The sequence below is a fragment of the Neomonachus schauinslandi genome, chromosome 5 (assembly GCF_002201575.2).
Source record: "Neomonachus schauinslandi chromosome 5, ASM220157v2, whole genome shotgun sequence".
NCBI classification, from domain to species: domain Eukaryota; kingdom Metazoa; phylum Chordata; class Mammalia; order Carnivora; family Phocidae; genus Neomonachus; species Neomonachus schauinslandi.
In genome coordinates, this window is record NC_058407.1 from 143518435 (window position 1) to 143546043 (window position 27609).

The window sequence follows — 27609 nt, forward strand, 5'->3', positions numbered from 1 at the left end:
CCATCTCCAGAAAGCAGACTCATGGAGGCTCTACCATCTAGTGATGCCACCGTATCACTGTGGATCCCTAGGCTGCTGCAGCAGGTGAGGACAGAGCTTTAAGAACACACACCCACTCCTACCTGCCCCTACCGGCCTCTGCCTGCAAATGACCCACATCACCTGTGCTGGAGGTCATTGGCCATAATGAGTCACGCAACCCCAGTCTACCTGCAGAGGCAGCTGGGAAACACAGAGGAGAGCGTGGGATAGACATGGTGGTGACTGCTGCCTCTGCCAATCGGATACCACTATTCCTACTACTATTGAGATAGTTAATATTAATTGAGTGCTTACTATGTGCCAGGCACTGTGCTTTACACATGCTATTTAATCTTCTTAAAACTCTGAGAGCCAAGCAACTCTTTCCACATAGCTGGCACCCCCAGTTAGATAATGGATCCCGCAAAGAAATGAGTGGGCTGGGATTTGGTCCCACAGTGCCTCGCTCCCAGGACAAGCATCTTGCAGCTCCACAACCCTGTCCCTACCTTCCTGCAGACCAATTACCTGATGAAATAGTAAACAGCTGCAAACTCTGTACAAGACCCCAAGGCCCAGTCCTCTATCCACTGCCACCCTCTCTTGGGAAGGAAGGAAGCAGACTGTCCCCGCTGGCTGAGTCTTCTCTTCCACCTGGACATCCAGACCCTCAAGAAGACAGCACTCGGTGGCTTCAGTGTTCCACTTGGGTAACATGCATTATTTAGTAGCAGAGTTTTGAAAACATTGAAATGACCCTTGTAAACACAGTTAAAACGTTTTCCTTTCAAAAGGCCCTGCTTCTCTTTGTAGCGGTGGGATTTCAGCATGCAGAAGTAGCTTTCTCTTTTTTACCTTTGGTGCCAGATAAATCTTAATTTTGTTTGGCATGTGGTAAATATTTAGTTTTACTCTTCCAAGGCTAAGAGACATTTATACAAGCTTCTGGGATATTTGGAAATTGTCTTGATAATTGGCTATGTTTCCATAGAGATCAAGAGGGCTTCACGTTTCCTCTTCAATTAAGTTTTGTTTTGTTTTGTTTTCAGTGAGTATTTAAAAACGATCAAAAGTGGGATGCTTTTTTTACTTTGATGTTGTGAGTGTCTGGAATAAAGCAAAAACTCATCTAAAGGAGAGATTGTCTAGATGGTAGCATTCTTAGAATGCCATCTCTTCCCTACTCTCATTTACTGTTCATCCTAAAAATAACAACATTCATTTGTTAAATAACAGCAAAAAGTCATGGAGTGCAGAGTGAGAACCTAAGTTATCCTTTTTTTTTCCCCCCAAAGACTGCTTGGGATGTGGGGGGAGGGGACAGATTGGAACAAGGGACATTTTTCTTGTTTCAAAAACTTGTAAAGAAAACTTCATGTGAACACCAACAAGGCTCAAATTAATATAAGATTTCTAGAACTGTACAGAAGCCAGAGGAACCATCAGATTACCTTCCATGCAGAAAGCATGAATATTATTTCAGGAAACCTTTGAGGCAGTGAGAGATCACAGGAAAAGGTACAGGTGCCGGGCTCAGACCGACATGAGTCTGTGAGGCTCTCCTGCTTACTTGCTGTGTGTCTTTGGACATGCTGGTGTCCCTCTCTGTGCCTCAGCTGCCTTCTCCAAACAATGAAGAGCTGGTGATCACTGAAGTCTCTCTCCTTCCTTTCTTCTTTCATTTATTTTCTCAACATGGGTCCTGTCTTGTTCCCGGTCCAGGCAATAACCATGAAAAGTGATTACAGAGGTTACATAGAGAGGAGTAAGCCCATGAACAAATGAACAATAAAGGAGATAATTCTGGATACTGATGGGTACTATGAAAAACCTAAAATAGGTTAACAGGATACTGGTGGAGGCAGGAGTTCCTGTGGATCTGATGGCTTGGAAAGGCCTCTAGGAAGATGGGATACGTCAGCCAAGATCTGGGAGGTGAGAGGGGCCAGAGACACAAGGATATGTAGGGAGAACCCATGTTTGGCAAGAGAAGCACCAAGGGTCCTTGAGGTGGGCACCAGCTTGCCAGGCTGCTCGGCGGCGACCATCTCTGATGTCCTCCGTTCTTCCTGCTCTCCAACTGGCATCTCACTTCAAGGTATCTGCAGCCCATGCAATTGTGGACTCTCCAGGGACAGTCTCCCCACCCCAGGACACACCCCGGGACACTCAGCTCTGTCCACTGTCAGAGCAATCTGTGAAGGATGAGCATGTTGTTGGGCTTCTCACTCGTTGGGAAGGTAGGCAACTCTCCTCAGGGAGGCAGGAATTTCTTTCCGCCAGCTCTTTGGGACAGGGTAGCCCTTACCTACCCCATGTGCTGGGGGCAATCCGTATCTAGGGCACCAGGAACAATGAACACTTGTTTCTCCAAAATGTTACTCCCTAGGGATATGAATGAAGGGGGCAGGAATCTGTGCTACTTTAGTCTGAGCTCCTGAGCTGTATTCTGCTTTGCAGCACCTACAGCTTAGTGACTAGGTCACTGAACTTGGAAGTCCTGAGTTCAAATCCCAGTTCCACTCACTGCCATCTGGGTGGCCCTGAGCAAGTCAATCAATTTCTCTGTGCCTCAGTTTCCTGCTCAAAATAGCGATAATCGATAAACAGTATCTATATCCTATATTCAATTTTTCGATCCTGTGAGACAATAAGAGTAAAGTGCTTAGCACAGTACTTGGCATATAGTAAGGACTCAATAAATGGTAGCTATTGTTATCATTTTATTCATCCTAAGCAATGTGCGTCCAAACTTTAATCTCTCTTTCCTTCCTTTCTTTTCCCCAGATTCCTTGGTAACTATCCACACTCTGTTATTAAAATATCTTTGGCCGTCACTCATTCCCGGGCCCTGTGTCCGATGTGGGGAATGCAGAGACAATGGGGTCATGAAGTAAGTAAGATGCTTAGACGTACAGCCTCTCTAGTTCCTATCTGAGGGTCCTTGAATCTTTCACTTAAAGGATTCTCTGAGCCTTAGTTCCTTCATATACAAAGTAGGAGAGTGAAATCTTTGCCAAAGAATTTATGTGAAGCTTAATCCATGCATTTATTAATTCAGTCATATCCTCAGCACCTAGTACGCGCCTTACTCACAGCATTCAATAAACTATTAGTAGACCAACACCACCACCACCAAAACAAAAACAACAAGCTCGTGATGTCTCGTAGTCTGGACATGGAATCTAGGAGCAGAGGTCAGGGAAAAAAAAGCTACTCTCTTTGTCCATGAACATGACATCCACCAATGCACACAGTATTTCTATAAATTGAAAAAGTTGACATTGTTTCTCTTTTTTTGACCCTCGAAAGCACTTTATTTCTCCACGTCCATCCCTTCATTTATTGGACAAATATTTATTGAAGGCTGATCAGGTGCCAAACACTACTGAGATTGCGATAGTAAATGAACAGAGATAGGAACCTTCTTCAGTCCAGGAGAGGACCCAGATATGAACCAAAGGGTGATATATCAATAAATACAAGGTGTGGGGTGAGTTTTTAAAGAAAAGTTTTGATCTATATTTCCTTAATGACTAATGATGTTGAGCATCTTTTCATGCGCTTATTGACCACTGGTCTATCTTCTCTGGAGAAATGTCTATCCAGGTCCTTTGCCCATTTTAAAATTAGGTTGTTCGTCTTTTTGTTGTTGAGTTGTAAGAGTTCTTTATATATCTGGAATACCGAATTTTTATCAGTTATAGGATTTGCAAATATTTTCTCCAATTCTGTGGATTGTCTTCCTACTCTCTTGATGGCGTCATTAGAAAGGAATGAATACTGATCCATGCTATAACATGGAGGGTCTTATAAAACCATATGCTAAGTGAAAGAAACCAAACATAAAATCATATTATATGATTCCATCTCCATGGAAATACACGGGACAGGGAAATGCATAGCGAAAGCAGATTAGTGACTGGCAAGGACCAGAAGAGAGGACATGGAACATGGAGTGACTCCTTCATGGACATGAGGCGTCCTTTTGGGGGCTTTAGATTCTGGAACTAGACAGGGGTGACGGTTGCACAGCATTATGAAGGTACTCCATGCCACTGAATGCTCACTTTAAAATGGTCAGAGGGGTAAATTTTATGTGATGCATATTTCACTGCAATAAAAATAGGATACAGAAGTGAAGCTGATTAAAAGGAGACCCAATTTCCTGTGACGTATGGAGGAGGGTGTCTTGGAGCAACACAACTTGAGCTGGTAGCTCACTGTAACCTTGCTAAGGGATCCTGGAGGAAGAGCAAGGACACTTGGTGGAAATGGTTGCTGGTGGAGAAAAGAGGTTGTGTGTGGAAGGGACGTCATATGGGAAGACTCCACTCCCTGCCCTGCTTTGCCCTACACTGCAATGCACTGCTTGCAAGGCTCTAACCTTCTTGCTGGCACAGCAACTTGCTGGTACAGGACAGGGGATGAAGACCCTATCCTATAACCACTCCTCCAAAGATGACAATACAGGCAACAATAACCAAAAAAAATGGGGACACAGAAGTGTCATAATTTATATGGATAATAACCCCCAAAATACTTTGGGGTTGTTATCCCCATATTAAACAATCAACTGATTTTATTTTTGTCCTTTGTCTTTAGGAAATACTTCAAACACAGCAGAGAGCACAGAAAAATGGATAGCAATCACCTGGATATTAACATCCAGCTTTAACAAATGCTTGTAATGCCAGCTGAAAAATGAAAAAGAAAGAATAGAGATTCACTGACGCCAGGCAGCCCAGGGTGGGGAAGTGGACCTCAGGCAAGTTGTCACCTCTTCAGGCTTGCCCAGTTGTATGGACTTAAGCTGAACTGGGACTGGCTATCAGAAGTCAGTATCCTTATCTGTGAAATGGGGATGTTTTCTTATCTATTCATCTCACATGGTAGTTGGTGTGTATGTATGGGGAGACAGACAAGAAGATCCCAAGAAACTTCCCTATATGGAAATCATAAAACAGTCTACAAAGGAGTCACTGAGGTTTACAAGGTATCGAATGCCCTCCTCCGCACTGCCCTTCTGCCAACAGAAAGCAAATCTGATAATCCACTTTATCCAGCATCTGTGCAGATCAGTTATTTGTTAGATGCTTTAATGGCGATGATATTCATTTGCTATGTAGAGACTCTACTGGACCCTTCCCAGTGGAATCCCAGTGTGAGAGGTAGAGCTCAATGATTTTATAATCCCACCCCCAAATTTCTTGAAGAAATAAAATGGATGATGGCTCGTGTCCCCAACTCCTGAGCCAGATTCCAACCAATCCTGTGACAAGGTTTCCATTTTACTAATGGCATGTGCCCCAGTGGATGCCCTCCATTGCCCAAAAATATGCAATCACTTAATTGCCATAGCAATCCTATTATATTACCATTACACAAAGTCTAGTAGGGAAAGCTCAGAACATGTTCTTAATGCTGAAAGGGACAATTTACTGGATTTCACTAAATGCCATCGCTTCCCAAAAAATGAATCAGAATTACTTGATTATGCACATCTTGCTTTAATGTCCCAGTTGGGGGATGGTGGGGAAGCCGCCACGCGTGGTCTGAGCTGCTTTCAGCAATCGTGGCTTTGTGGCAACTGTGGGATGCAGAGTCTTGCCTGCCTCCACCCCAATGTGGATGCTACAAGAGTATAAGCCATGTACTGTGTTGGGGTTCACTGAGCATGCTCCCTGCTCATCAGTCTTGGGTAGAGCTTTCACCCGCACCCTTCAGTTTAAAGGAGCAGTGAATTCTCGAATGGTTTCTGCATTCTAGAGGCCATGTCAGGAAAACACAGGCATATCCCCAACTTTGAAAATTAAAATATCAAACCAGTGGAAGGTAAACAGGGGGCCCTGGTCTGAAGAGAGTGAAGATTAGTAAAAACGGATCAGACCAAATCCAGGTACAATCCCAGAAAGCCAGTGTTAAGCTCTGTGGGTCAGGACATAATCTTTATACATGAAAAATGTCCTTCATGTATAGAGATTATGTTCTGACCAGTGAGTCTTCAATACTACTTGGCAATGACCCCCCTTGTCTTCCTGTTTGGTGCCTGTTTTCCCACCACTATAAATTGGAGCAGTTGTAACAATAAACTGTTTTTGAGAACAACAGTGGTTTAAAAAATATATATATATATTATACACACATATGTAATGTATAAAAATATACACATATGTATATGTATATATATATATAAACACACGTGAATATATACAGTCTTCCCCCCACTCCTTCCTTCCCCGATACTCGCCATGTGGTTTAGATTGTGCTGGGCAGCTCTGTCTTAAAGTGCCATAACACAGAGTTAAAAAGCCATTTAGGTCACTTGCGACTAACCCTTTGCCTGCAGAAAACGGCAGAGAATGGAACAGGATGCCGTTCACACGGCATCAGGACTCAGGGTGCCGACAACGCTCACAAGGGCAACAATGTCTCCAAGCAGAGTAAGAAGAATTTGTACAAGCCTTTGATTCTCTCTGATTTTTTGAAAGCACAAAGAGGCTTCATATTTAATTTATAGCGTTATCTAAGCTGCTCTGCGTGCGTGTGAATTTCCCAGCATAATCCTGACTCTGATAGTTTGGATTTTGCATTACGGAGGCAACAACTATTCCAGGATCTGAATTCTCATCCTGGAGAGCTAAATCCAGGAGTGAAAGTGTAGCAGCAATTTTGCAGTGCTGGTGGCATTTCCCTTGCCTATAAAACCAATTTTCACTGCACAAAACCCTCAGCACATTGCATCTGGGAAATGCAGTAGCTGCACATTAAGATGTTATGAATAACTGCTGTTGGAATGGAATGAAATGGAAACAAATCTGCATTTTATTGGCACTCTTTCTGCAATCCCATGCCATCCAGACTGCAGTCAGGGTTTGGGCTGCACATCGCAAAGAGGCGAGCTTAGCCGGCAAGCATTACCATACTTTGATTTTTAGCCACGCGATCATTTGAAACCGCGGCTGTTCTTCCCCGCCTCTGGCCACTGAGCATTATAATATAGATGGTTGGCTTCTATGGAAGAAAATACAACCCATGCCAAGTTTAATTTGACTCAGGCACACATCTAACCCTCCCCTTCTAATTCAGAGGCAATGAACCTGGGGTTAGAGCTGTCAGGCTGGCCTCTGGGACTGTGAATATTCCTTTGCTTAAGGAGCCATGAGAGTTACACTGGCTGATTTTCGGCATTTGGCTCGTAACTGCCCAGCAATGCACCTCCATCAGAGGTAGGCGCTTTGACATAATCAGTGTTCACAGTATAAAGCTGTTACATTCTGGGGAAGAGGACCAGAATGATCCTAAACATTTGCCCTGCGATAGGGGAATGAGTCAGAAAATTATAATTACAGCCTAGACTCGTTATGCAGCCTTTCCAATGATAGTTATAAGACCAGGTATTAAAAACAAAACGAGACATGGTAAATGGGGCCATCCATGTGCAAATATTAAGGTAATATTCATTTGTACCTTTTTCTCACCTTCTATCCACCCAGTTATCTGTCATGTAGGATGCCAGGGACAATGCCATTTTGATTTTCCTTCTAAGACACACAAATACTGTTTTTCTTAGCCATGTTTTGCAGCTAGGTAAAACCATATGGTTAGTTTTGGCCAAAGGAATATGAGCAGAAAGGGTGCAAGTTTCTTGGAAGTCCGGGACACCAAATGTGCAGTGGGTCTGCTGAGCCCCCTTAATCCCATCCCTGTGGCTACAGAGCCCCAGGGTGAGGTAGCCAGAGCATCAAAGGGCTCTGGGACCCCACTTGGCTGCGTGAAGGAGAGCTGCTCAGTAGGGCCCCTCCTCACTTCTGATTTATAGGAAAGAGGGGAAAAAAATGTTTATGGAGCTACTGAGATGTGGGGCTGGGGTGTTTAAGTAGTGTTAACCTACTCTGAATAATGGATTCAAATGTTTTGCCTTTTTCAATGTTGTGCACAAAGGTTCTGCCTTTTAAAATGGGAATAGTGCCATTTTTTAAAAATCATACAGGGGAAGTTGAATTGTAAAGTGAAAGCAAAGTCCCCTGTTTAAAATCTGGATGATGGTTGCTAAGAATAAAACCAGCTACCTTTTATGGAATGCATGTCCCCATTCTAGGTACTTGGCATACAATTTTATGGAATCATCATAACAAACCCGCAAGACGACATTATTATCTCATTTTCATTATGGGGAAATTCACGATCTGGTAAGTAAGGTCAAAGTCACACTAAATGTAGGAATTCCAGAATGTGAACTCAGATGTGTCCCAGGCCAAAGCCCATGCTTATCAGGACTGCCCCGCTGAGACACACGATACCTCTGCCTCTAGCCAGTAGGTACAGAGTAGCAGGTGCAGAAAGCATAACCACTGGATTGTCACACATTGAGCCTTCTGTGTCCGAGGCCCTGTGCAAGGCATCATGAGGGAAGAAAAGAAAACATCCTGTGGTCCTTAAATATTTTAAGGACTGGGGGGAAGTGATGGTAGGTTGGGAGGCACAGATAGGATTTCCCCTCCCTGGTTGCTTCTGCCTCTGCCCGACCACTTTGTAGTTCTGAGCTAATGAGAAAGCTGTTAATTTTATTAACCACAGCCCAGAACTTTTGCTGGAAACTGGGTTGAGTTGCTGGGCTTTAGAGAAAGTTTATACCATAGCAACTGAGAGAGGGCTTTGTTTGTATCGCAGCCGTCCTACCTTATTAGCTGTGTGCACTTGGACTAGAGACTCGATCTCCCTGAGCCTCAGTTTCCCCATCTGTAGGATAGGGATGATGATAAAAATGGTAGTAACTTCACAGATTGTTGTAAAGCACATGGAACAGTGTCTGGCACAGAGTAAGTGCGTGTGTGCATGCATGTGTGCAAGTGTGTGTGTGTGCAAGTTTACGTGCGTGCATCCCTGCATTCTGAGAGCACTGGGAATACTGAGCCAATATCATCTCTTCATGCTTTTCCACCTTTCCCTAAACATGCAGTTGGTGGGCTGACTTGTCAAGGTCATTCTTGATGACCTTGACGACTTAGCTCTCTTTCTGGCCTCTTTTTCTTTAGTATGTCTGAGCATATTGGCCTACAGACTCCAAATCACAGGGAAGAATGGAGGAGTCTCCATTTGGACCTCAAGATCCAAACCAGCCTTTCTTGGGCTTCCAATATTGGGACTTTTAAGGCATAGGTTTATGCCTTAAATGACTCTTGGAGCCTCCATCATGGAAGACGGCTATGACGCCCCCAGTGACGCCTACCTCCCAGTATTCATGTTCCTTACAAATGCTCTCTCCCCTTCCCCCGCCCCCAAAGTGTAGGCTGGACCTAAAGACTGGCTTCTGTTGAGTAGAATACAAGACAGTCGAATATCACCCCCAACATTAGATTACCAAGAGATTCCTCTCTGTCTGTCTTCCTCCCCTCTTTTCTCTCTCCTACTCTGATAAGCCAACTGTCATGTTGTGAGCTGCCTTCTGGAGAGCCGACGTGGCAAGAAACGGAGGTGGCCTTCAACCAACAGCCACAAGGAACTGGATCCTGTCAGTCATGGCATGTGAGTGGGATTGGAAGCTGATTCTTCCCCAGTCGAATCTTGAGATGAGACTCCAGCCCCTGGCCAGTGCTCTGACTGCAGTCTGCAGGAACTCAGTCAGAACACTCAGCTAAGCTAACCTGTAATTCCTAACCCACAGAGCCTGGGAGATAATAAGTGTGTGTTGTTTGAGCATCTATATTTTGAAATAACTTGTCACGTAGCAACAGATGACTCATACACCTTTTTTCCAATCATTAGAGGGTTCTCTTGAAGATTCAGAGAGGGTAAGGCTTAGCAGGCATGGCAGTGTTGAGAAATTTCTTAGGACCTGGCAAAAGACCATCACAGTAGCAACCATATCCCAAATCTGCTTGGTTATAATGAAATTTCTATAAGCACAGAAGCCCTCCCCCCCAACTTTGTCCTCAGCAGTTAGGGAGGGTAAGACCAGGTGGATGTGGAAATCAGTTAAATTCAGCCTAAATTAAGCATAACACACATTAAAATATTTACTTTGTATTTGTGTCATATTTATGATGCATAGTTTTCCTTCATGAGGACGGTTACCATTTTTCTGAGTGCTTGCTATGTACCAGCTTATTTTTACAGTATCTGGTTTAATTTTTACAAAATCCAGTATGGTATTATTGTTTTTCTCATTTTAGAGATGAGGATTTGGAGCTGCGGGATGACAAGTCACTTGCTATTCAGCCAGTAACCAGTGGCGCTTGGATTGGACCCTACGAATGTCAGATTTTTAAAGCCTATTCCCTTTTCTCTACTCCAAGCTACCCTGAGGGCAGAAAACATGTCTCCATTTATCTTTGCCTTCCCAACAGCATATGGTCCCTTCCCTGATACACAGTGGGTGCGAACATTAATAAAATATTTAACAAAGGTTAGCAAAAAAAAAAAAAATCCAAAAGTCTAATGTTACACATCACTGTATGTAGGTCAATTTACTTCTGTGTGAAGAGAGGGACACTTTCATCTCTCACCTGAGGTACTGACACTGAGTTCACATTTTCTGGTTCTGTCCCCAGATTTTGTCCATTTTGGAGAAGAACATAATTGGGTCACATTGGCTATCTCTCCTCTAACATGCTTCAGTAAAAGAAAGAGATTTCAATTCTGAAGAGAGGTCTTCACAGGAAAAACAAAAAGCAAAGCCTTAATTCCTGACCACCCTCCCATTAGCAACATACTGAATTCCAGCTCTTGTAATTCACGCATTCCTTCATTCATATATTCATTCATTCCTTCATTCCTTCCTTCCTTCCTTCATTTATCCCCCAGAGGGTGTGATCTGCCTGAACTCATCTCAGGACTTAGGTATGACAAAGAAATAGGAAACAGTCTCTGATTATGACCAGCTCAGTCACCCTGAATGCATTTTGTTCTTTTATAGGACTTTTCCCAAGACAGAATAATATTTGCTAATCATTTTTTATTTTATTTTATTTTATTTTTTTAAAGATTTTATTTATTTATTTGACAGAGAGAGAGAGACAGCTAGAGAGGGAACACAAGCAGGGGGAGTGGGAGAGGGAGAAGCAGGCTTCCCACCGGGCAGGGAGCCCGATGCGGGGCTCGATCCCAGGACCCTGGGATCATGACCTGAGCCGAAGGCAGATGCTGAACGACTGAGCCACCCAGGCACCCCAATATTTGCTAATTATTAAAAATGATTATAAAACACAGAATCAAAACATGAAAAGAAGAATCTCTGTAAGCCCCCCACTTAAAGATTAATGACTCATTAACATTTGGTTGTCTTTCCTCCCAGACTTTTCTGTGCGTATTTTATAAATACAGTATACCATACATACTAACTTATGACTTTGTCTTTACTTAATATGCACTGTTTATATCGCTTCATTTTATTAAATATTCTTCTACAGTGCCTTTCTTTGCCTGCAAAGTGTTCCACTCAATTGCTCTATGATACTTTCTTAAACCATGCCTGAAAGGCATTTTTCTTAATGGTGTTATTGTTGTTCTTAAAAGAAAATACAGTAATGAGAAACTGATGTTGGCAAAGGTGTAGGGAACTAACCTGCCCCCAAAATTTCACCTGATTTATTTCTTTACATTCGTTTCCCAAATTACTTTTGGGTAGCTTGACACATCTTTAATTTAAGTCCTAATTATTGTACGTAATGCAGCTCACACCTGTGGTGATAATGCTTTTATTAGCATTAAAACTAAAGACATCAAAGAATCATATCAGGATAAAATGTCTATTTCTAATTTAATAGAATTGCAATTAAAGCAGATTTGATCTGAATGAAATCCCATCATAACTGAGGGTTTTTTTTTCCTGCACAGTGAGTGAAATTATTCTCCCCTAAATTGAAGATTAATAACATGCTTTTAATGTTAAATGTAGCAATTCAAGCATTAGGTTGCAATTCAAGTTCAACATCACTGAACATTTTATAAACTTCACATTTTAACATCTCTGGGAAGCGCTTGGAGGTAAATGCATTAGCGTTAAATGCATTAATATTATTTTTCTTTATAAATGAGCTTATAACAGTGTTGTTACCTTCATTTGAATATTTTAATGAAGGGATAATATAGGGTGAGTGTTCCATTTTCACAAGGTAATTGTTTCTTCCCTGAGTGGCTAAACTTGGGCAGAAAGCGGAATTTATCTCATTGAAATTCTATTATGGCTGCATTGCTGTTGTTACCTGTCAGACTCTCTCATTACCTGGTAACTGGGGCTTTGTGTTAATGCTCTCCTTTCCCATGGCGCCTAGTCTTCTGCCTTCCTGCTGTGTAATCCTGTCCTCTGGCAGGTCACAGCAGCAAACCTTTGGTATCTTGCTCCAAGGATGCATTGGCTCAGCACTTTGAATTTACCTGGATGGAGAATTTAGATAAGTTCAGATCAGGTTGGTCATAAGTAATCCAAATTTGCAGTAGAACCTGAAATGAGGGGCAGGTATGCAACCGTTTTCAAATTACTCAGAGCTGGGCTTGTGCCTTTGGTAGATGAATTGCAAAAATGGCCCCAATTTTCTCTCCTTCATAGAATGCACTCCATTTATGATGTAACTAACTTACCAGCTTCTCCTCTCAAAAGATGGAAGTCTCTCTTTCTACTCCCTGAATCTGGGCTGGCTGTGTGATTGGCCTTGACCAAAAGAATATGGCAAAAGTTATGTCTTGCATGAATCTACTCTTGCTCTTGGACCCATGCCTCCACCATAAAAACAAGTGGAAGCCAGCCTACCAGGGGAAGATGAGGCCAAGGGGCTCCACGGGATAGAGAGTTAACTCTCACAAGCAAAGCCACGCAGCCAAAGACTCATGAGGGAACCCCGCCAAGGTCAGAAGCACCACCCAACTGAGTCCAGCCTACCTTGGCCACCTGCGGTTTTGAGCCAAAAATAAAGAGCTGTTATTTTAAGCCAATAAGTGTTGGGTGGTTTGTTACTCAGCAACCAATAGCTTATATAGTATCCACTCTCCGCCAGAGTCTATGCGAGTGATCATGGACCAGCTACTAACCTCTCTGAGTTGTGTTTTTCTTCACTGTAAGTGAAAACAACAAGACAACTCTATAGGATTGTCTTCAATTACAGATAACTGACATAAGCTATTTAGTTCAGTGCATGCCACAGAAGAGTGCTCAGAATAAATGCTCGCTCTTATTGCTCCTGATGCTACTGCTGCTCATTTCCATAACATATACCAAACATTCAGTTCATGGTTGAGAGCATTAGTTCTGGAGCTAGGCTGCCACCATTGGATTCCTGACTCAGTCAGCACTGTGACCTTGTGTGACCTTGAACAGTTCACTTGACTTCTACATCTCAGTGACTTCATCTGTAAAATGGGAATAATGAAGTACCAACTTCACAGGATTGTTAGAATGATCAATTAAAATAGATGAAGTGCTTAGAATCTAATGGCACATAGTAGTAAGTCAATCTAATTAGTAGGTAGGTAGTAAGTAAATATAATTATTATTGATAAAAATAAATAGATATGTAGCTTATAGCTGTCTCTACACGTCTGAGTGGAAAAATCCCTACCCATAATGTCTTCCTCTTTGGTCTTCATTTTGTCTTCGAGACCAAGAATATGAGGATTTTTTGAAAATGTGTATTATGGAAATTTGCAAATACATACACAAGGAAAATAGTATAATGAAACAAATCTACCTATCACTCAAATTCAATAATCAATATACAACAACTTTCGTTCTTCTCCACCCTCATTCTCTAGATCATTTTATTGCAAATGCCAACTGTTAATAATTTCATATGTAAATATTTAAGTATGTATATAATCTCCTTAAAAATAAATAACCCCATTCTATTTTCACACCTAAAAATTCACAAAAATTCCCAATATCATGAAAAATCCTGTTTGATCCAAAGGTTCCCCTCTATATCCTCAACCTTTGTTTTTTGATAACCAAGATAATTTTCATGCAGAATTTCTCAATTTGTATTTTACTGATTACATAAAACAGGTATTTTAACTTGTTTCTCTGTCTCCTGTGTGTCCTATAAATTCATGTTTGGACTTAGAGGTTTGATCATATTCATTCAATGATTTTCTTTTGGCCAAGAATACTTCGTAAATGGCATTGTGTACTTATATTAGAAGCACATGATGTCTGGTTCTATTTTTTTGTGATGATATGCCAATTACGATTACTGACTAGATCCACTAATTGACTCGATTGTGTAAACTGTGAGAGCTTTATTCTATTCTGCCTTCTTTGTTCACTTGAATATAACTAAATGAAATTTCCCTTCACATCTATTTGGTGACCCTGAGATAAAGCACAGCATACTATAAATATTTACCTCCACCTTGTCTATTCTACATTAACAATATATTCTAGAGATAATTGCATGGCAACACAGTAAGATATCGCTCATTCTTTTTTACAGCTGCATAGAACTCCATTGTGGAGACACATGGATAATTCAGCTTCTCAATGATGAACATTTGGGTTTGCTTCCAGTCTTCTAATACTGCAAATAATTCCATAATAAATACTGGGTTGAGGAGGGAGGAGCAAGATGGCGGAGGAGTAGGAGACCTAAATTTCATCTGGTCCCAGGAATTCAGCTAGATAGGGCTCAAACCATTCTGAACACCTACGAACTCAACAGGAGATCGAAGAAAAGAATAGCAGCAACTCTCTGAACAGAAAAGCGACCACTTCCTGGAAGGTAGGACGTGTGGAGAAGTGAATCCGAGGTGATATTTGGGAAGATAGATGGTGGGGAAGGGGGCCTCCGTCAGCCGATACCAGCAAAGCATAGAGCCGCGGAGCACAAAATCGGAACTTTTAGAAGTTGGCTCTGCTGAGGGACGTCACTCCAGTGGCTAAGCGGGGGGTGGAACCCTCACGGGACAGTGTGGTCTCAGGACCCTCGGGGTCACAGAAAGACCGGGGGTGCGTGAGTGCGGCAGAGCTCCCAGGGATCGGAGCAGGAAGTCGGCTGCGGAGACGGAGCCGAGGAGCAGGCTCTCAGCTCGGGGTTGCCATAAACCATGATCCGTGGCACAGTCAGGCCACTGCTCTTCCAGCAGGGATGCAACAAGTCTCCCCGGATCTTCCCACAGATCCGGGGAGACTCCCCTTCCTCCCCCGGGAGGAGTGGCTTGGGAGCGCACCACAGGGATCTGCTGGGTTTGGAGACTCCACACGGGGTCAGGTGCCAGAGATAGAAACGCTCGGTCACAGCCCGGGTGAGCCCGGAGTGCAGCCAGAGACCAGGGAGACGGGAGTGACTGACTGCTTTTCTCTGGGGGCACACTGAGGAGTGGGGCCCAAGGTCTCGGCTCCTCTGGAGCAGAGATTGGGAGGCCACCATTTTCACTCTTGTCCTCCAGAGCTGAACGGAAAGCTCGCAGGGAACAAAAGCTCCCGAGAGCAAACCCGAGCAGGTTACTTAGCCCGACCCGGCAAGGGCGGGGCAATTCCACCTCCGGCAAAGACATTTGGGAACCACGGCAACAGGCCCCTCCCCCAGAAGATCAGTAAGAACAGCCAGCCAAGACCAAGTTTACCGATCAATGAGAATGGCAGAACTCCAGAGCTAGGGGAATACTGCACATAGAATTCATGGCTTTTTTCCCATGATTCTTTAGTCTTTCAAAGTTAATTTTTTTAATTTTCTTTTTTTTTTTGAATTTTTCTTTTTCCCTTTTTCAACCAACATCTTATCAATCCCTTTTTAAAAAAATCTTTTATTTTTCATTTTTAGTCATATTCTATCCCTTCATAGCAGTTAACCTTATTTTTGGTATATATATGTATATATATATAAGTTGTTCTCTCTTTAAAATTTTGGGATACAGTTTCTTCTAACAAACCAAAATATACCCTAAATCTCTAGTGTATGGCTTTGTTCTAGTCTCCTGCCTGATCACATTCTCTCCTTTTTTTTGTTTTTTAAATCCTCTTCTTTCTTTTTTCAACTAACTTATCAATTCCTTTTATAAAATCTTTTATAATTTTCACTTTTACAGTCATATTCCAACCCTTCATCGTATTTACCCTTCTTTTTGTACATATATAAGCTTTTCTTTAAAATTTTGGGAGGCACTTTCTTCTAACAGACCAAAATACACCCAAAATCTAGTGTGTGGCACTGATCTATGCACCAGCCTGATCATATTTGATCATATTCTGTTGTGGTTTTTTTTTTTGGTTGTTTGTTTGTTTGTCTTTTATCTTTTTCTTTTTTCTTTCTTTCCCTTTCTTTTCCCCCGGTTTCAGGTCTCTTCTGATTTGTTTAGTGTATATTTCTGGGGTCGTTGTTACCCTGTTACCATTTTGTTCTCTCATTCATCTATTCTCCTCTGGACAAAATGACAAGATGGAAAAAATCACCTCAAAAAAAAAAGTACTGACTGCCAGGGACCTAATCAATACGGACATTAGTAAGATGTCAGAACTAGAATTCAGAATGACGATTTTAAAGATACTAGCTGGGCTTGAAAAAAGCATGGAAGATATTAGAGAAACCCTTTCTGGAGAAATAAAAGAACTAAAATCTAACCAAGTAGAAATCAAAAAGGCTATTAATGAGGTGCAATCACAAATGGAGTTTCTAACTGCTAGGATAAATGAGGCAGAAGAGAGAATTAGTGATACGGAAGACCAAATGATGGAAAATAAAGAAGCTGAGAAAAAGAGAGATAAATAACTACTGGATCACGAGGTCAGAATTTGAGAGATAAGTGATACCATAAAATGCAGCAATATTAGAATAATCGGGATCCTAGAAGAAGAAGAAAGAGAGAGAGGGGCAGAAGGTATAATGGAGCAAATTATGGCAGAGAACTTCTCTAATTCGGGGGAGGAAACAGGCATCAAAATCCAGGAGGCACAGAGATCCCCCTCAAAATCAATAAAAATAGGTCAACACCCCAACATCTAATAATAAAACTTACGAGTCTCAGAGACAAAGAGAAAATCCTGAAAGCTCAGGATAAGAGATCTATAACCTACAATGGTAGAAACATTAGATTGGCAACAGACCTATCCACAGAGACCTGGCAGGCCAGAAAGGACTGGCAGGATATATTCAGAGCACTAAACGAGAAAAATATGCAGCCAAGAATACTATATCCAGCTAGGCTGTCATTGAAAATAGAAGGAGAGATAAAAAGCTTCCAGGACAAACAAAAACTAAAGGAATTTGCAAACACGAAACCAGCCCTACAAGAAATACTGAAAGGGGTCCTCTAAGCAAAGAGAGAGCCTAAAAGTAACATAGACCAGAAAGGAACACAGACAATATACAGTAACAGTCACCTTACAGGCAATACAATGGCACTAAATTCCTATCTTTCAATAGTTACCCTGAATGTATATGGGCTAAATGCCCCAATCAAAAGATACAGGCTATCAGATTGGATCAAAAAACAAGACCCATCAATATGCTGCCTGCAAGAGACTCATTTTAGACCCAAAGACACCCCCAGATTGAAAGTGAGGGGGTGGAAAACCATTTACCATGCTAATGGACACCAAAAGAAAGCTGGGGTGGCAATCCTTGTATCAGACAAATTAGATTTTAAACCAAAGACTATAATAAGAGATGAGGAAGGACACTATATCCTACTTAAAGGGTCTATCCAACAAGAAGATCTAACGATTGTAAATACCTATGCCCCTAACAGGAGAGCAGCCAGTTATATAAGCCAATTAATAACAAAAGCAAAGAAACACATTGACAACAATACAAAAATAGTGGGGGACTTTAACACCCCCCCTCACTAAAATGGACAGATCATCTAAGCCAAAGATCAACAAGGAAATAAAGATTTTAAATGACACACTGGACCAAATGGACTTCACAGACATATTCAGAACATTCCATCCCAAAGCAACAGAATACACATTCTTCTCTAGTGCCCATGGAACATTCTCCAGAAGAGATCACATCGTAGGTCACAAAGCAGGTCTCAACCGGTACCAAAAGACTGGGATCCTTCCCTGCATATTTTCAGACCACAAGGCTTTGAAACTAGAACTCAGTCACAAGAGGAAAGTCGAAAAGAACTCAAATACATGGAGGCTAAAGAGCATCCTACTAAAGAATGAATGGGTCAACCAGGAAATTAAAGAAGGATTTAAAAAATTCATGGAAACCAATGAAAATGAAAACATAACTGTTCAAAATCTTTGGGATGCAGCAAAGGCAGTCCTAAGAGGAAAGTACATAGCAATTCAAGCCTTTCTCAAGAAACAAGAAAGGTCTCAAATACACAACCTAACCCTACACCTAAAGGAGCAGTCTGAGAAAGAACAGCAAATAAAGCCTAAACCCAGCAGAAGAGAAATAATAAAGATCAGAGCAGAAATCAATGAAATAGAAACCAAAAGCACAGTAGAACAGATCAACCAAACTAGGAGCTGGTTCTTTGAAAGAATTAACAAGATTGATAAACCCCTGGCCAGCCTTACCAGAAGGAAAAGAGAAAGGACTCAAGTAAATAAAATCATGAAAGAAAGAGGAGAGATCTCAACCAACACCAAAGAAATACAAACAGTTATAAGAACATATTATGAGCAACTATATGCCAGCAAATTAGATAATCTGGAAGAAATGGATGCATTCCTAGAGATGTATAAACTACCAAAACTGAACCAGGAAGAAATAGAAAACCTGAACAGACCTATAACCACTAAGGAAATTGAAGCAGTCATCAAAAATCTCCCAACAAACAAGAGCCCAGGGCCAGATGGCTTCCCAGGGGAATTCTACCAAACATTTCAAGAATTAATACCTATTCTTCTGAAACTGTTCCAAAAAATAGAAATGGAAGGAAAACTTCCAAACTCATTTTATGAGGCCAACATTATCTTGATCCCCAAAGGAGACAAAGGCCCCATCAAAAAGAATTACAGACCAATATCCCTGATGAACATGGATGCAAAAATTCTCACCAAAATACTAGCCAATAGGATCCAACAGTACATTAAAAGGATTATTCACCACAACCAAGTGGGATTTATCCCTGGGCTGCAAGGTTGGTTCAACATCTGCAAATCAATCAACGTGATACAATACATTAATAAAAGAAAGAACAAGAACCATGTGATCCTCTCAATAGATGCAGAAAAAGCATTTGACAAAGTACAGCATCCTTTCTTGATCAAAACTCTTCAGAGTATAGGGATAGAGGGTACATACCTCAATATCATAAAAGCCATCTATGAAAAACCCACAGCGAGTATCATTCTCAATGGGGAAAAACTGAGAGCTTTCCCCCTAAGGTCAGGAACGTGGCAGGGATGTCCACTATCACCACTGCTATTCAACATAGTATTAGAAGTCCTAGCCACAGCAATCAGACAACAAAAAGAAATAAAAGGCATCCAAATCGGCAAAGAAGAAGTCAAACTCTCACTCTTTGCAGATGATAGGATACTTTATGTGGAAAACCCAAAAGACTCCACCCCAAAACTGCTAGAACTCATACAGGAATTCAGTCAAGTGGCAGGATATAAAATCAATGCACAGAAATCAGTGGCCTTCCTATACACCAACAACAAGACAGAAGAAAGAGAAATTAAGGAGTCGATCCCATTTACAATTGTACCCAAAACCGTAAGATACCTAGGAATAAATCTAACCAAAGAGGCAAAGGATCTGTACTCAGAAAACTATAAAATACTCATGAAAGAAATCGAGGAAGACACAAAGAAATGGAAAAAATGTTCCATGGGCGCCTGGGTGGCTCAGTTGGTTAAGCGACTGCCTTTGGCTCAGGTCATGATCTTGGAGTCCCGGGATGGAGTCCCGCATCGGGCTCCCTGCTCGGCAGGGAGTCTGCTTCTCCCTCTGACCCTCCCCCCTCTCATGTGCTCTCTCTCTCTCATTCTCTCTGTCTCAAATAAATAAATAAATAAAATCTTTAAAAAAAAATAAAGGAAAAACGTTCCATGCTCATGGATTGGAAGAACAAATATTGTGAAGATGTCAATGCTACCTAGAGCAATCTACACATTCAATGCAATCCCCATCAAAATACCATCCACTTTTTTCAAAGAAATGGAACAAATCATCCTAAAATTTGTATGGAACCAGAAAAGACCTCGAATAGCCAGAGGAATATTGAAAAAGAAAAGCAAAGCTGGTGGCCTCACAATTCCGGACTTCAAGCTCTATTACAAAGCTGTCATTATCAAGACAGCATGGTACTGGCACAAAAACAGACACATAGATCAATGGAACAGAATAGAGAGCCCAGAAATGGACCCTCAACTCTAAGGTCAACTCATCTTCAACAAAGCAGGAAAGACTTCCAATGGAAAAAAAGACAGTATCTTCAACAAATGGTGTTGGGAAAATTGGACAGCCACATGCAGAAGAATGAAACTGGACCATTTCCTTACACCACACACAAAAATAGACTCCAAATGGTTGAAAGACCTCAATGTGAGACACGAGTCCATCAAAATCCTAAAGGAGAACACAGGCAGCAACCTCTTCAACCTCGGCCACAGCAAATTCTTCCTAGAAACATCTCCAAAGGCAAGGGAAGCAAGGGCAAAAATGAACTATTGGGACGTCATCAAGATAAAAAGCTTTTGCACGGCAAAAGAAACAGTCAACAAAACCAAAAGACAACTGATAGAATGGGAGAAGATATTTGCAAATGACAAATCAGATAAAGGGCTAGTATCCAAAATCTGTAAAGAACTTATCAAACTCAACACCCAAAGAACAAATGATCCAGTCAAGAAATGGGCAGAAGACATGAACAGACATTTTTCCAAAGAAGACATCCAAATGGCCAACAGACACATGAAAAAGTGCTCAACATCGCTCGGCATCAGGGAAATCCAAATCAAAACCTCAATGAGATACCACCTCACACCAGTCAGAATGGCTAAAATTAACAAGTCAGGAAATGACAGATGTTGGTGGGGATGCGGAGAAAGGGGAACCCTTCTACACTGTTGGTGGGAATGCAAGCTGGTCAGCCACTCTGGAAAACTGTATGGAGGTTCCTCAAAAAGTTGTAAACAGAGCTACCGTACAACCGAGCAATTGCACTACTGGGTATCTACCCCAAAGATACAAATGTAGGGATCCGAAGGGGTACGTGCACCCTGATGTTTATAGCAGCAATGTCCACAATTGCAAAACTATGGAAAGAGCCAAGATGTCCATTGACAGATGAATGGATAAAGAAGATGTGGTATATATATATACATACATACACACACACACATATACATACAATGGAATATTATGCAGCCATCAAAAGGAATGAAATCTTGCCATTTGCAACGACGTGGATGGAACTGGAGGGTATTATACTGAGTGAAATAAGTCAATCAGAGAAAGACATATGACCTCACTGATATGAGGAATTCGCAATCTCAGGAAACAAACTGAGGGTTGCTGGAGTGGTGGGGGGTGGGAGGGATGGGCTGGGTGATAGACACTGGGGAGGGTATGTGCTATGGTGAGCGCTGTGAATTGTGTAAGACTGTTGAATCACAGACCTTTACCTCTCAAACAAATAATACATTATATGTTAAAAAAAAAAAAAAAGAAGATAGCAGGAAGGGAAAAATGAAGGGGGGGAATCGGAGGGGGAGATGAACCATGAGAGACTATAGACTCTGAGAAACAAACTGAGGGTTCTAGAGGGGAGGGGGTGGGGGGATGGGTTAGCCTGGTGATGGGTATTAAAGAGGGAACATACTGAATGGAGCACTGGGTGTTATATGCAAACAATGAATCATGGAACACTACATCAAAAACTAATGATGTAATGTATGGTGATTAACATAATATAAAAAAAAACAGTGGGTTGAGCATAGAGGGTTGTGTGTGTGTGTGTGTGTGTGTGTATCAGGGTCCATTTTTATAGCTGGTAGCTTTCAGAGCCTTATTGGAGATAAAGAAGGTTGTAGGGGATAAATCCAGTTAGCTGTTTCTTCATGGTAAATAAAAGCAGAGAGAAGTATTATGACATTCATGTATTTCATCATTCCAGCTTCAACTCCTTTCCAAAATCTCCAAATCTCCTTGATATGTCTATACAGTCATTTGCCCTTCGATGAAATTTCAGGAATCTGGATTGTAGGAGGGAAATGCAACTCATGTCACAAGGGAGTGAACCCCCTTTGCCTCAGCCTCCCCTCTCACTGTGCCCTCACTTATCTCTCTTGAACACGGATTCCAGGCTTCGCTTCTTCATTTAGAAGAGTCCACAGAAGAAAGCCAACAGCTTGTGCTGCCACCGAAAGTGTGTAGCAGACAAGGAACCCTGAGCAAGCGATGCATACTTGGGGGAGGTATGGCAGGGAGGGAGACAGGCACCTATGCAGGGATTGGTGATGGCTTTGGAACACAGTGCACATATGTCATGCATCTCCTCTGCAGGATTTTTCAGTGCTCCAAAGCCATGAGATTGTAGGATCGGAGGTAACTTCAACATTCGGCAGCTCAATTCAACCTCTCACCTAGTATTTATTTTCAAACACATGGATCCGCTCAATAAATACCTAAGCAAAAGGCAATCCCTACAAGGAGTCAAAACAAAGGTCTGGCTCTTCACTCGAGATTGCGTTCCCGTGCCCATGCCAGTCCGTCTTCAACAGTGTTTTACCTGCATCAGCTGTAATCTCATCTTCAAGATTTATCTTACTCTTTTCCAAGGGTCCACCTAATCAACAGCCCAAATGGGTTTCCTAAAAGGTGTGTATACACCTTGGGTTAGAATCCAAGCAGAAGAATGGAAAAACTGCCTCTTTGCCAACTCAAATGACTCTCCCTAACGACCAGTCCAGAGAGAGTTTAAAGAGGATTGAACGTTGGTGAAGGAATTTGGTATGTGTGAGTTTACATCTGTGAAATCGTATTACAAAATAGAGGACAAAATAAGCCGAATGAGACTCTTGACAGCAAATGCTATTTTTCATATTATTTAATATTACTACTACTGATAATACTAAGTTACCAGTTATTGAGTCTCTTGTGTTGACAAGAGTTTAACATGACATTGGTTCAAACAATTCTGCAAGGAAGCTAATATTGGTTCCATTTGACAGGTGAGGGAAGATTATGTAGAACTTGCCTGAATTTGGAGACAGAAATTAAGCCTGGTTCTCTCTGACTCAAGTCCATTTTACTCATTGTTCTATGACCCTCTAGTAACTTCATTTATGGATTTGAAATGTTCCTGAGTTGAATCTCACTCCTATCGCCCAGCTGACATTTAAGCAGTTAGCATGGTAACCCTAAACCAGGCAAGAGGCTTCCATTTAACAGGGCTATATCTTGGCAGTAGGCTTTCAGTGGGTATCTGAAAAAGTAGGGAACATGGCCTACAATACACTCTTTGCAGCATTTTTATGCAAAAGGATTGCTCTTAATATCCTGCTCATGTTTTGATTTTTAATTTTCTCCTCTAACGACATAACGTGCCATTTAGAGCAAGGTTCAAATCAATATGACATTTTAGTACTTGTTAAATGTCTTGGCAGCTAAACTTCATTGTTATCAAATTACTTGTCACTTAATAAACATGCTTCTACCTCGAATCAGGGAACAGCACAGGGGCGAGCTCCCCCACCCACATCCTCTCTCTTTTTTTTTGACGATGGTTAGCCCAGTGTAGGCACTGGCTGAGTCCCCTATGCCCTCCTCCCAACCCAATAGGGCCCTGTTCTATTTGCCACTCTATATCTTATTTTGCACAGTGAGAAATCAACACAGAAATGTCCTTTCTCTGCCACACAGCTTTGCTCCCTGATTTGCTATTGTTTCTCAGTGGCACTTATCTACCTCATGGCTTACAACAAAGTGTGAAAATAATTTCCTTCCTCTATGGGCCGTAGCCACCTGCTTTTCCTTATTGGATCTTGCTTTCTCTACTCTTTTCTCACCCAATAGTCATCTCAGGGTTCCTGCCAAAAATGTCTTCTACAGATCAAACTTTCTTTCTCCTTTCTCCATCCCGGCTTCTAAACACTTAAAATCAAACCCATGCATAACAGAGATGAGGGGGGAAGCAAAGTTAGCAGCAACTATGTTTACTGTGGCTTTTATCTTTAGGCTTTTTAAGATTCGTTTTTCATTGGGATGCACCGTTGGAGTGGGATGCTGGATTGAGAATTTATACTGTCAGCAGAAGCTCACTTTTTGTCAGATGTCAGCCCTGACTCTGGTATTAGACAGCAGAAACTAAAGGACCTTGAGAAAAGAACTTCCCCCTCTCTGGACCTCCATGAATACCTATTTTAAGATGGGATTTGCATGGAAGAGATCTATGGTTCTTCTTCAGAGTGATCCTTAGGTTCTCCAACAATGGATACTACCTGCATTTACAGTAAGAAGAGCAAGTAGTCAGGCATGATTTAAGAATGCTGTGCTTGATGCTCTCCAAGTTTCCTTCCAGTCTATAAGTCTATGGATACTTTGTTTCTGTAAGGAGACATGCAAGACCCCAGCATAATAACCAAGACAATCAGCAAAAAAAAAAGAGAAGTAACACAATCACACAATACATTGAGTAAAACTGTATGTTTTACAGGAATGAGAAAGACATTAGCCCTGCTACTGAGGAGAGCATCTTCAGCTGCAGAAGCTACTTGAGTTCCATGGACAAAGTAATCTCCCCTCCACCCAAAAGATGAGAGATACTTCAGCTAGGATGATGTATCAGAGTTACTAAAGTGGTAGGTGACAAGAGCTACAGTTTATTAGCCAATCTACCCATTGGCAAATCTCTTGACATCTCTGTATTCAACTTTTTCATTTACCAACTGAGGTAATGACAATAATAAGGACAATACCTACCACATGGGGCTATAAGAGGATTAAATAAACTTCTATATGTCAACTACAGCTATTTTGGCTATTATCATTACTATAGAAAAATATATTTCAGATGAGAAACAGGACAACTCAGAGCTATCTTAATGGCACAGACGAAGGGCAGAAGGAAAGCTGTGTGTCCTGCTTGTATCTGCACTTCAGTGAGATGAAATAGAGGATTTAGGGGTAAGATAGCTTTGAGTTGTAGAAGGATATGGTTTAATGACTGGAATTTTTAAAAATTTTATTTTATTATGTTATGTTAGTCACCATACTTAATGATTGGATTTATCCCCCATTGTGACAACAGCTAGACAGACAGAGAACTCCATGGGAGCCATGGGATTTTCAGCACTCTGAGACCCCTAATCTTATTTAATCAGATTTATTGATCATTAGTTTAAGATGTTTAAATATCAATGGGAGGTGAAATGCTTTATTCTATTCTGTTGAAGACTGAAATGTCTCCTTACCCCAGCAACCAGAAAAAGTATCGGCACATCTGAGAAGCACATCCAGAGGATCTGTGTTCTTCTCAGCATCCCGCTCTTCACCCCTGGACCACCAGGCAGTTCCCACATAAATCAAACCCAAGGATGGCCACTGATTTCTTTATGTAAAGAAATTCAGTAAAAGGGGATTTTAGGACCATTCTAATATAACCTGTCTTACCATCTATGAGGTCAACTGAAGCTTCTTTCTCTCTCTTTTTTCCTAAATCAATTTTCTTTTCTTATCAGGAAACAAAATGAAGGGTCTGTCACCATCTTTTATTTCTGCAAACATTGTGTCTATGATGACACAGTGGTACAGACACTCCTGACCTCAAAACACTCACATTAATTTATTTTTCACTGTGTTACGAGCCATTGCATACGTAAGATGGTAAGCGTACCTTTGTTTTATATCCTAAGATGGAGGTCTAAGACAATAAATGCCATGATTCTCACATTTATAATTAAGATTTGACCTGATGGATGTATACAGAACTGGAGAATGAGCACTCTTTTCTGGCACATGTGAAACATTTACAACAAAGTAACCAGGCACTGGCTATAAAGTAAGCACGGCCAAGTTGCACATAATCGGTGTTACATGTACCACATTTTTTTTGGAATTTAATGTAATTAAAATAGGAATTTGTTACCAAAGTTAACTAAAATATAGATAAAGGAATTTTAAAAATTACTTTTAAACCACCCATGTGTTACAGAAGAAAGCATACTGGTTATTTTCAAAATACTTGGAACTGCATTATAATTTAAGTACTAGATATTAAGAGATGAAGGATGAAGCTAAAGTGATATCCAGAGGGAAATACATAGCTTTGAATCCTTACATGTTAATATAATACCTATTAAATATATTTGTATAAATAAACGAGCTTTACACCTAACTTAGGAAGTTTCAAAAGAACCAACAGAATGAGCTCAAGAGAGTTAGGGAAAGAGGAGATAACAAACTTGAAGGCAGAAATTAAAGAAATAGAAAACAAAATTAGTGTCAAAAGGATCAGAGAGACAAAAGTTGATTCTTTAAGAAAGACTAATAAAATTGACAAAAGTCCTCCAAAACTAATTAAAAAGATGTCACAAATACATAATATTAGACATGGAAAGAGACATCACTACAGATGCAAGAGATGTTGATTTATTATGTTTGTGAAGAATGAGGTCACCACTGGGAAGGGAGGTGGGAGCAGGAGAATGCACTGTAGACTCTTCTGGACTGTTTAAATGATTATAGCCTGTGTGACTGCCTGTTACAAAGTAGAATTAAAGATTTCCTGGTGATGGGTATTAAAGAGGGCACGTTCTGCATGGAGCACTGGGTGTTATACGCAAACAATGAATCATGGAACACTACAACAAAAACTAATGATGTAATGCATGGTGATTAACATAATAATAAAAAAATAAGATTTCCCTAGACATAGATTTTATAAACAGCATTTGCATAGTGATTTTCCCTTTACAAAGACTTAAATTTGGAGTGTTACAATCAATCCTCACAACTATCCTGTGAGATAGATTTCATGATTCCTATTTTGTGAGTGATGAAATTAAGGTTTAGAGAGAGCAATACACATGGCTAAAAGTAAAAAATGAAGATTCATTTTTCCTATTCTTTAATATTTAATTGTGCAAAATTTTAAACATATGAAAAAGGTGGAAAAAATTGTATAGGGCATTCCATGCACATACCACCTAAATTCTAAAATATTTTATCGTATTTTCTTTATCACATAATTAGAGGACAAATATTTGAATTGAAATTGTGACCTTTATTTATTTATTTTTTTAAAGATTTTATTTATTTATTTGAGACAGAGAGAATGAGAGAGAGAGAGCACATGAGAAGGGGGAAGGTCAGAGGGAGAAGCAGGCTCCCTGCCAAGCAGGGAGCCCGATGCGGGACTCGATCCCGGGACTCCAGGATCATGACCTGAGCCGAAGGCAGTCGCTTAACGAACTGAGCCACCCAGGCGCCCGTGAAATTGTGACCTTTAAATTCTGTATCTTTCTACCACACACAAATACAAAGATTCACTATTACTAAGGCATTTGTGTGTGTCCTAAAGTCAGATAGCTGTTTGCAAATGGTACTTTCAAATAAATATAGAGCTTTGTCAGCATCTTTGCAATGAACGTATAGCTTCTTAAAGTGACTATCTTGAAAGTAACCAGTCTTTTCACTATTTCTCACCAGCATGTTGATCATCTGTAATGTTATTTTTTCTCCTCCCTCT